The following is an 11,352-nucleotide window of genomic DNA, read 5'->3' as shown; positions in this document are numbered from 1 at the left end:
TGCCTATCTCATACAGTCTTTACATTTTTTCCTGCTAAGCACTATTCATTCTATACATCAATTCTTTTGGTTCCAGAGAACTCCTCTGGCCATATTTCCTGTTCCCTGTCATCCTATCTTTTCTAGTTCTTCTAGTTACTGTGTTATTCGAAGTGAAGTGAAGGATGGGAAAATAAAATTCCTTTTTCTCCCACTCCGGGAAACTAACTTGGCCCTAGGGCTCAGAGCTCTTTGTAATTTCAATCCCATATTCAATCCCGTATTAACCTGTTGTCTATGCCTTGGAAATAGACAAAAAACACCCCATATCAAGTTGGACCAAAGAGCACAGAAACCATATGTTCTGCTATCTTGTGCCCACCATGGAGAGAGGTCTCAAGATCAAAGCTCCCGAATGGAGGCTTAGCACAGGCCACAGAAGAGAAGTATAAGAAGAACCTGAAGGATTAGACCGAGGGCCTAGACTTCATCCAGAGACAACAATGGGGTGGGACCCAGTAAAGTGAAGTGAGTTGGTTATGTGTTCCACAGATAAGCAATCTCAAAAGCAGGGGAGTGTGAGTGCTTTTTATTCCATGCTAGAGAGAGGAGAGGGTCTCTGAGGAACACCTGGGACTGGCTAGGGACTCTTAAGAAAGGTAGACAAGGCTTCCTAAGCATGCTGTGCCTTTTTGCAGACCTGCCCCATATACCTAAAGTCCATGGTAGATCCTGGGTCTAGAGAACCTTCACCAAAAGAAAGGAGGGCATGGGATTCCCAGAGACTGGCTTCCACTCGGACAGGGAAGGCCAGTGCCCGATGGATTGGAGCCAGGATTCCCTCAATTAATAGTATCCATGCCTGTCAACATGAACTTCAGTTATCTTGCCCTTACAGTGGAGTCCCTGACTGTGTAACTCTGTGTCAGAGATGCTGCTGCCACAGGACCTCCTTTCAAGGTGACACTAGGAAACTACTCTCCGAGTCCATCCTCAGCAGTTGAGACAGCGACAGGTTAACTGAAGAGCCCCCTTAGCTTCTTCCTCTTGACCTTCAACAGCTGAGGTCTCTGCATAGGGCCTGAAGTAACCTAGAAAAAAAGGAACCCAAGTTAATAGAGGTTTTGAACAGTTCCACTTAAGTTAGGAAAAGAAATTCCTTCCCCCCATGGCTCTGGTTAAGACGGGTGGCTGACGCAGGAGTTTTGAAGTCCATGTCAGGCAGTGAATGTGATATAAGACTCTATGCAGGAGATACGCACATCACTTCTCCCCTAGGCAACAACCTCATAGACCATCACTGCAAGTGCGATAAGGCAGAAAAGGAGTCAAGGTCCATCATTCAGAAGAACTGCAGAGAGGAGACAGCAAGGGAAGATGCAAAAGACCATGACTCTCCATCCAGAAATCCACAATTTAGATGCCTGGTCACAAATATCCCCCAGTGTTGTTAAGGCAGTGTCAACTAGGTGACAATTCCAGGGACCACTGGCTTGGGAGCTATAGGTGCAGACTCTCCCAAATCTTGAAATGCTATCTAGGAAGCTGCTCATGACTTACTGTGGGCTCTTTTTCAGGCACTGGGAGGGATGGTGCTGAGGAGACCGGCTCTTCTGGCTGATTCAGAAGTTGGCTATCAGTTTCTGGTGAGGAGGCACTGCTTGAGGTCTGGGGATCTCCTGAAATCCGAAAGATCAAGGGAAGATAGTGGTGACTGCCTTCTTCTTACCAGAAAGGCATTAGCATTTACCAAGCATTCTGATGAAGGCCAGGCTTTGGTACTAATATGTAAACAGACACAAATCCACTTCCAACTAACTTCTGGAAAGCGCTGTTTCTATGATGAAGATTCTCCAGGCCCACTTTAACCACGTAAGACAAGAGTTTCCCTGACCCAAAACAGCTCACTGTTCTTCTACATATTACCTGTCATGTCTCAGGTAGGGAGATTAATTTTTTTCCTGGTTCTCTCACTAATTCTCCTAAGCATGTAGACCAGTCCTAATAAAGCTTTCTGCAGTGATGGAAATGTTCTGTATCTGAGCTGTCCAACCTGGTAGCCACTGGACACATGTGGCTATTGAGCACCTGAAATGTGCAAATGAGGGGATGAATTTTTCATTTTATTTAATTTTTATTTATTTAAATTTAAATAGTCACTATGGCTAGAGCTACCATATTGAACAGCACAAACCTAGACCTTAACTCTAACCCCAGGGAGACCAAGTACCTCTAGAGCTACTCACCAGTGCCTTGAAGCTTCTGTCCCACTTGGATCTCTTGTCTGGTGACTGCCATATACAGACTCTGTAGATTTGTGACAAAGGGTTTTCCATCACCAACACTGCATGCCTCTGGTAGTTTCTACAGGGGAGAGGAGATGCTATCATTGGTGACATGGTATTGCTAGAGAAAAGAAACTTGATATCCCACTGGCAGAACTGGCATCAACCCTAAAAGAATTTATATACAGAACTTAGATCCAATATAGGACATCCATATCCAAACCTGTTAGGACCAATATAAAGACCTCTTGGGAGGTCTTCTCCTCTGAAAGGCAACTCCAAACAAATATCTTTATTTCCTTCAATGCTTATGTCTATTACGTTTCCCCATGAATACCTCATAGGTTTGTAGGTTCTTTTGTCCAAAAGGATGACCTCTTAGAGGACTGTTTTACGAAATCATCTTCCCTAAGTTGTCCCTGAGTTGTACAGATTACTATTTTAATTAAATTCACTCCTAAACTTCTATACTGGAGAGAGAAAAAGGATGAAATACAGGAAAGGGGAAAGAGAGCAAAATGGGAATGACAGACTGAGAGACAAGAATAAATTATGGAGCTATGACGTTCAGTCAAAGGAGATGGGAGAAACAAAGTTTACAAAGCTTTGGAGGCTTGCCTGCCATTTTATGTTCCTTATGCAATCCCATTGTGCTTTACTATAATCCATGAACTCACAATGGGGGTGATATTTCTCCCCAAGTGGGGAGAAAATTTGCTCTTGGGGGATGAAAAAAATTTTACTCATTTAAAGTATAAAGCACAGATACACAAATAGTACATAAACAGAATTTTGGTTTATCTATGGTATTAAAATTTCCTGAGGGGGGATGATTAGGAAAAAATGTCTTAAAAGGTTCCTCAGGGAGGTGATAATGAAAAAAATTGAGAAACACTGCTACAATCACATTATATTTATCTATTTCCTTCATTATGGAATGAACTGTGGATTTATATCCACAACAAAATGCTTTGCCTAGCTCACGTTTCATACACTTGGCTGAACTGAGTTTAAGTAATGGCTGAAGACTTAAGAAAGTGCAATAAAAATGAGATGAAAGAGTATGGTGTCCAGTGGACCTAAACCTGGCTGTACTTCAGAATCTTGGAAAGGGCCCAGAACCACTTCGTCTGTCCCTATGCATGCAAATCGCCATGGCTCCCAGCCAAGTTAGCAGGTTCTCCAAGGGAAGCCATGCCAGCAGCTCACATGGGAACAAGCCCAAGAATCCTGGATTGGCCCACATCTCATGTCAAGGGCACTCTCTCTGTGATATAAGGGCATTCATTTCTGAAAACCCACTGTGGGAGAAGGATGGAAGAGAGAAAGTGGGAGAAGCAGTGAAGTAGTTGCTGAACCATGGTCAAGATTATACTGCTCTTTCCCTGAGCATGGTGGTAGCTGAAAAACGTATTGATCCCCGGGAAATGCAACATAGATTTCTACTCCAACCCTACTCACATAAAGACTGTATCAGTCTTGGACTTTCACTGGAAACCACAGGCAATCAGTCAGGAGTCTTGAGTGCAGACGTTGCTTCCAGCAGTAATCTCACTAGGAGTATAACAGCCCTCTTCAGCAGCATTCCCTGAGGAATGAACTGAAACAGGCCATGGACCTCTATCTCACCTCACTCTCCTTCCTAAGTTCAGCTCTCCAACCCCCAAGCCACCTCCTCCAGCAGAAGGTCCTCTACTCTATGGCCAGAGAGCCCTGACAGCAGAGAGGCAAATGGCTGTTCTCCGTCCTCACATCTCATGTCTCTGGGATCTCCCTTCATACTGCTCAGGAAGTGTGGCCTCTCTTAGGGTCACCCACACACGGTTTGGTAGGCACTGCACTGTCTGTACAAACAGGCCAGGCAGAATCTAGGCAGTCCAGGGTCATCTCCTCCTGCCCTTTCTATGGAAATAAACAGACTCATAAAATTTCCAGGGTGACCTTTAGCCAGTTCATATACTTAGTCTCAAAATGAAGTGCCAGAAATAAAAGGCCACTGGAGCTACTGCTGTCCTGGACCTAAGTCCAAATCCAGAAGCTGTATCTTAGCCCTTCCTCCATCCTTCCCCTTCTCGGGGAGATCTGGTCCTGCAGCTGCTACCAAAGGTCATCCCACCCGATTGTCTAGTCTCAGAAAAGTACTAGGAAGAGAATATTGGTACATTTCCTGCATATTTACTATGTGCTAGACACTGCTCTAAGTATTTAAAGGTATCAACCCATTCTGTCTTACTCACTGCTATTTCCCTGGCACCTAGAACAACCTGGCCCACAGGGGATGCTCAATAACTATGTATGAATGAAGGACTATGGTAGGCATGAGTATGACCCCATCTTGCTGAGGCAGTTACAGCTAGTAAGTGGTGGAACAAGATCAGAATCCAGACCATGTGGCTTCAGGGCCTTCGCATATAGCAACTACCCTATTTACTTCTCTGAAGCATAGAATTTTAGTCTAAAGGGCAATACAGGCTTCCCCAGGATTACAGCCCTTAATTCCTTGCATCACAGATCATCTGCATATATTCCCATCCAGCTCAGAAACAAGCTCCCTCAGGGGACAAGAAAAACACAAGCAGATATAAAGGAGGCAACTGGTCCTACCTGGAACTCTCAGAGGGCTGAAGGGCCATACCCTTAATCCTGTTCTAGCTGTTCCCCATCATCACTGATTCCTTGGGCATCATTCTCAGAATATGCTAGGGAAGACAGGTGGTGAGGCCTGAGCCTGGGAAGGAGAAATATTAGTTCCCTGTGCAGGACAATGGTAGGGGTGAGCTGGGGCGGGCAGCAGAGATCAAAGGGAGAAGCTGGAGTCAGGACTAAGAAAAGCAAATAGCAGTGCCCCCTGCTACAAGTACACCTGAGCCAGGAGCAAGGTGTACCAGCCACAAGCGGGTCACTGCCCAGAATGGGGAGGGGAAGAAGAGCCAGGTCAGTCTACTATATAATATGTTCATCTGATTAACCCAGAATCAATTCTACTCAGCAGAAAGGTTACTGAGATTCTACCATGTGCCAGGTACTACAGAACTGGGGGAGGGGAAGTGGATGCACCAGTCCTTCCCTCCTCAGAACAGGACAGAGTTAGTATAAAGATAAATAAGTCAGGGATTCCCTGGTGGTGCAGTGGTTAAGAATCCGCCTGCCAATGCAGGGGACACTGGTTTGAGCCCTGGTCTGGGAAGATCCCACATGCCGCAGAGCAACTAAGCCCATGCGCCACAACTAACTAAGCCTGTGCTCTAGAGCCCGCAAGCCACAAGTACTGAAGCCCGTGCACCTAGAGCCCGTGCTCTGCAACAAGAGAAGCCACCACAATGAGAAGCCCGCGCACCGCAATGACGAGTAGCCCCAGCTCGCCACAACTAGAGAAAGCCTGCACGCAGTAATGAAGGCCCAATGCAGCCAAAAATAAATAAATAAATACATAAAAATTAAAAAAAAAAAAAAGATAAATAAGTCAGAGGCCCTGTCTCAAAGAGTTTACAGTCACACATGGGACAGAGGCAGATGCAGGTATCCCCCGCTTTTTGAAAATTTGCTTGATGCCACTTTGCTTTTAGGAAAAGCCTACATTAGTACCTGTTTTTGCTAACTGGAAGAAATCCAAAAAAGATTTTCTCTTTTATGAAAAAAGGTAATTGCTCCTTCACTTTACCCCATTTCAGCTTATGAAATGGTTCATGGGAGTGCTCTACTTTCAGATAGAAGGAGGAACCTGTATGTGTGTGTGTGTGTTTTTCAGGCATTATGCTATAACAGAGTTATAAACAAAGGGTAATAAGAACCCAGAGAAGAAGGAAGGGACAAAGTCTCACTGAGAGTCCTGCAAAACACTTCAGAGGTGGTGACATTGACTTAAGCCTTTGCAAGGTTAGACTTTGAATGTGGTGGAAGTATCTGAAGCACAAAGGTGTGAAAAGACAGGACAGGTGGACAGATCTCATGGGAAATGAGACTGGAAGGCTAAATTCATATCCACGAGATGGCAAAGGACTTTGTTTTCTGAATTAAGGATATGCCCATGGGAATCCCTTTTGTTTCACAAAGTGGCTTTCTCTGCTATACAACTACTTGCCAAGGCTTCCTTGGCATCAAACTATTACTGATACAACATTGAGGAGTCAGAAGTTTCCTCAAGGTTTCCCTTTCTAGGCTTTCTGCTACATTTAGAACCTCTTCAGTACTTACTGCTGGTACTGTGACCCTTTAAGAGCCACAAGAGCTACATCCCTCTCCTGTCTCCAGTAGTTCTGTTACTCTCTCACTTCCAGTCCACCAGGACTTTGGCCCCTGCTATACGGCCACATCAGAAGCGTTAGGAAAACCAAAGTTATAGAAATCATAAAGGGCATTTTATTTCCCCTTCTTGTCCCTATGGCAGCCCATGTTGGTTGCTAGGTCCCAAACTCCCCTCCTTTAACCATAATTCCCATCTTCACTGAGTCTAAAACTCACTCCCAGTGGTCTGGAAATTCTAAGACCCCCTCCTACCCCATGGCCCCAACAGGATCTGTTGGAGCAATCCCAACTGCCATTTTCAACTAGAAATAAAAGGTCTGATCCTACCCTCACTCCCCATCCCCATCTCATCCCTCCTTTCCTCTGAGGCTGCTTCAGAAAAGAAACCTTTAGAATCCTGGGTAAGGAAAGGCTGGACCCCGATATACTGCTAACTCTACTCAGTATGGACCCACAGGTGAAGTATACAGGTTTAAAAGACAGAAGAGAAGGGAGAAATGAGCAAACTGGAGCCCCCAGCACTAGCCCTGAGTAGGTCTTTGGTTCTGGCACCAGCCCCAGAAGCTGGCACAGCCCCAAGGCCCTGACACTGACCATCACAATATCATAACCACCAGGGCAGGGCCCCCAACGCGTGATTTCCCAAGGGTAAGAATCCTCTCCTCCCTCTTGCAATGTGGTAAACTGCTGTACTGGATACAAACTTCCCTCCCCAGGGGGCCCAAGTCAGGTTAGGAAATCATGGTAATCTTCATCATTAGCTCCTCTTTGAGGTAAGAGCATACTGGAAAACCCTTCTAAGGTCTCAGATTACCAAAGGTTTACCAAAATAAATAGGGAGGAACAAGAAAACTGGTTTGGGAAGAGGACTCCAAGGAGAAAGACTCTTCAGAATAGAATTCCACCTCCGCCACACCATCCATTCACTCGGCAAATATTTACTGATTACCTACATTGTTCGCGATGATGTGGGTGCTGGGGATACAGTATATTGAACAAAAGAGATAAAAATTCCCTGCCCTCCTGAAGTTTACATTCTAGAGAGGGGAGATCAACAACAAACATAGCTAATTAAACCATACTCTCTATCAGATGGTGTTAGCACCACAGAGAAAAATAAATCAGCACAGGTTGATTACGGGATGGGGCAGGAATGTGTTGCAATTTTAAATAGAGGTCAAAGAAGGCCTCACTGAGAGATGACACTTTAAAAAGACCTAAAGGAAAGTAACAGGACGATCCACTGGCTATCTAGATCAAGTGACCAGATTCCCAGTTTGCCTGGGTCAGTCCCAGTTTGTGCTTGTTGTCGTTTATTAGTAGAGCTCCTTTTCTCTCTTATAAGTGTCCCAAATTGTATGATAAATTAGATGGTCACCCTATATCAGAGGAAGAGCATGGCAGGTATGTGGATATGTGTCTGTGTGTTTATTTGAAATCGTGAGATAATGTAGCATATGATCTTTTATTCTGTAAGATGGGAAGCCACTGGAGTTTATAAAGAGAAGAGTGAAATGATCTGATACACATTTTAAAAAGATCACTTTGAATGTAGAAAGACAAGTGGACAGATCTGTTAGGAGGCTGCTACAATAACCAAGTGAGAGAGGATAGTAGCTTGGGTCTGGGTGGCAACAGTGGAGGTGGTGAGAAGTGATCAGATTCTGGATATATTTGAAGGTATGGCCGATAGGATTCATTGATAGATTGGATATAGAACGTGAGAGGAATCAAGGATAACTCTACTCCAGGGCATAAGGCAGATGTTACAGAGGGATGATCAGAAACCTAAAATAAAATCAGAGATAACCTGAAATGGCTCCTGGGTCGACAACACAGACTCAACCTGGGTAGTAAAACAGGGAGACTCAGTGGGAAAGGTGAACCCAATGCCCAAGAGAAGTATCAAAAAGTTAAAAAAGAGGAAGCCATAAGTGGCTCTCACTCAAAGAGGAAGAAGCAAAACTGTCTAGGAATTAGGGGGGAAAAAGTCTCAGAAAAAAAGATAAGTAGAAACAAGCTTTAAGTTCTGGCTTTAGAGTCACAAAGACTCAGATCTGTACCTAAGGTCTTCTAGTTGCTAGCTGTGACACTCTGGGCAATTTACTGTATTTAATCAATGTCCTATTTTAAGAGAAAAAAAGAGATGGAGGGTTGGGTAGATATGGGGGGTGGGGAGGGAGGACTGAGACAAACAATATCTACATCATAGAGTTCATGAGAGGATTAAACAAGCGAGTAGAGTAAGTACCCAAGAAATCTCTGTCCCCTCCCTCTGCAAGACAAAGGAGGCTCAAGAAATGCCCTAATGAGCTCTAGTACTTAGAGAAACCAGGGTCTCACCCAATTGTTAACCTTTCCCCACTGCGTGCCAAAGCATATGATCTGAAGATTCAGTGACTACTCAAAGCCCAGGTCAGGGAGGTACAGTCACAGAAACCCAGCTAGTAACCTGTGGGTAGTTCACTGTCCACCATGGCCACACGAGCCCAATCCTCAGTCTCCAGTAAGGACCAAGGTCCTGGCTTTAAACTCTGGCTTTGCCAGTTAGCAGCTATGTTACTAACTTCTTTTAGCCTCTGTCCCCTCACCAGAACAATGAGGAGACCAATACCTACTTTTATGAGACTGATAGAAGGATTATATGAGGTAATACATGTAAAGGTTGCCTGCTCCATATAAATTATGTCTCCTGACCTCCCCTCAAATGCTCTTGTTGCCTCTCAAATATCTCCTTTACTCTCCCAATGTGCAGGACCTACCCAAGAAGCCAAGGTTTCACCTTCATTCTCCTCACCCTCTTTTTTTGGGAGGTGGTGGGTATAACAGTGGAGAGTAAAGCTTCCTATTCCAGAAGCACACAAAGCACAAACAGCTTACTCCCTGAAAAACTTTAGCTAAAGTCCAACAATGATTCCACCAGGAACCCTTTCTCACCACCGTTTCCTGCTCCCCAGTGAGGCCTGGGCTCCCCAGTGAGGCCTGGGCAAGAGGCTCTGCTATGGTGTTTCCATTGTAAAGTAATATACACTCAGTAAAGGCTATTTGGAAAGTAGAAAAACGTGACCTGCAGATATATCATTCAAACAGTCAGTCATATGTTTTTTTTTTTTTTTTTTTTTTTTTTTTAGTCATATGTTTTTGATGGGATTAATCTCACAGCTTCTTCAGAGTTTGAGAGGGAAAAAAAAAAAAACGTTAATAGGACAGAGAAAAGAGACGTGGTGGTGATGTCCAGGTTTTCAAAAGACAACCAGTTCACTCTCCCTTCGCCTCCCTTGAAATTTTTCCACAGCACCTCACTTGGATGAGGTGTTTCAGGCAAGATCTAAGCCCAAGGGGTCCCTCTGTGTTGTCCCTCACAGAATACGCCTCTGAATTCCCTCAGTTCACTGATCACAAACCTTGGTGATTTGGGAGAGACCCGGCGCTCTAAGGATACGAGGCAGGCTGCCCTTGAGATCGTATGCGAAGTCGACGAGACAGCTGACCTGCTCCTGTGTTTGGTCTGGTTTGGCTTTGTTGGGTCTGTGTCACACAAGGCCCACCCTGGCCATTGTGCCCTGCCGCGGCTGACCTCACCATGCTCTCCCGTCGGCCTCCGGTTCCTGAGCACCCACCCACTCGGCACTGGGCTCTACTAGGGAAAAAGCACAAACAGATCTGAACTTAATCTTGTGTTTGAGACCTTGCAAATTAATTACAGTCTACCTCAGCCCTCCCCACTTTTAAAACTAGGTGGGAGAATGGATGCATGCGTACACTCACCGATCCAAGCATGCATACATGCAATCCAGTTAAATCATTACATCGCTTTCTTTGTGGTCTGCCCTTCAAAATGGGATAATTTTGCTGCCTCACTCTCCCTCACAGTGCTGGAAATGCAACCGAGATAAAATAGGTGCAGAGTTCAAAAGAGTTTGAGATAAAGTCCAGATTTTTCTGGTTCTACTTGAGGCCTAGGTAGCTCCCCGAAGTGCACAGTCAGAAGAGAAGGGAGATGGGAAGAAAGACTATAAAGAGAGGTCCAAACAGAAGGCTTGAATAATGTTAGTAAGATGAACATTTGGGAATGCTTTCAATGTACTAGGTACTAGGCTAAGCATTTTAATCCATTATCTCAATTAATCTCCACAGTAAGCCTACCAGGTAGACACTAAAATCATTCTCATTTTATACAGGGGAAAACAAAGGCTCAGAGAGGTTATGAAACTTGACTAGGGCCACAGCTAGAAAGTTGCAGAATGGGGCAGCAGAAGGCCCAGGAGGCTGAACTCCAGAACATACACTTGAACCACTTCACTGTATCTCCTCATAAAATCACCCACTGAGACAGCCATTTCTCTCTCCCATCCCCCAGCTCCCACTCCCCAGAAGGAGGTTGGTCCCTGTTCTGAGACCTAGTGGTACTAGAATGTAGCTCTCTCACCTTCCTTCTGAAACCTCCAAAGAGCCCAAGAGACTGATAGAGGGAAAAGACAAAATACCCTCCAGAGAAGGAAGGCCTTACTTAATTAAGTCCTTGACTGTCCTCCAACAGGACTAGAAAATCAGAAAAATGAATCTCTGGTATGGGGAGGCTCTAGACTCTAAATCTCCTTTTAAAATAAGTACAGCCCCTCAAAGTCATAGCAGGAAGGCCCCTCAGCTCTGCCCCAAAAGAAAAATAATGGTAAAGGGAGTGGAAGTGAAGGTGGGGGCAGGGGCCGCCACTCTCATAAGAGCCCTTTGTGGTGGCTGCCTCTGAAAGGAGGTTTTGCTAGACAAGGTGGAACTTCTCAAGGTGACAAGCAAATGGTACAGCCTGAGCGGTGACCCTCTGCTCGCTCGTAACCACCCCCTC

General features: G+C 45.0%; 1 long non-coding RNA gene across 1 annotated transcript; it reads right to left on the bottom strand.

Annotated features, from left to right (window-relative positions):
* Positions 1-552: 552 nt before the first annotated feature.
* Positions 553-10,154, bottom strand: LOC309654320. Its single transcript, XR_014260138.1, has 4 exons — positions 9,914-10,154; positions 2,226-2,343; positions 1,540-1,658; positions 553-1,070 (listed from the first exon to the last, which is right to left on the bottom strand). It is a non-coding gene; the product is annotated as an uncharacterized lncRNA (long non-coding RNA).
* Positions 10,155-11,352: the final 1,198 nt, after the last annotated feature.

This window comes from Balaenoptera physalus (assembly GCF_965194825.1).
Source record: "Balaenoptera physalus genome assembly, contig: HAP1_SCAFFOLD_2771, whole genome shotgun sequence".
NCBI lineage: Eukaryota > Metazoa > Chordata > Mammalia > Artiodactyla > Balaenopteridae > Balaenoptera > Balaenoptera physalus.
Note: the sequence above shows the minus strand (reverse complement) of the source record. Positions and strands in the feature narration are given on the sequence as shown.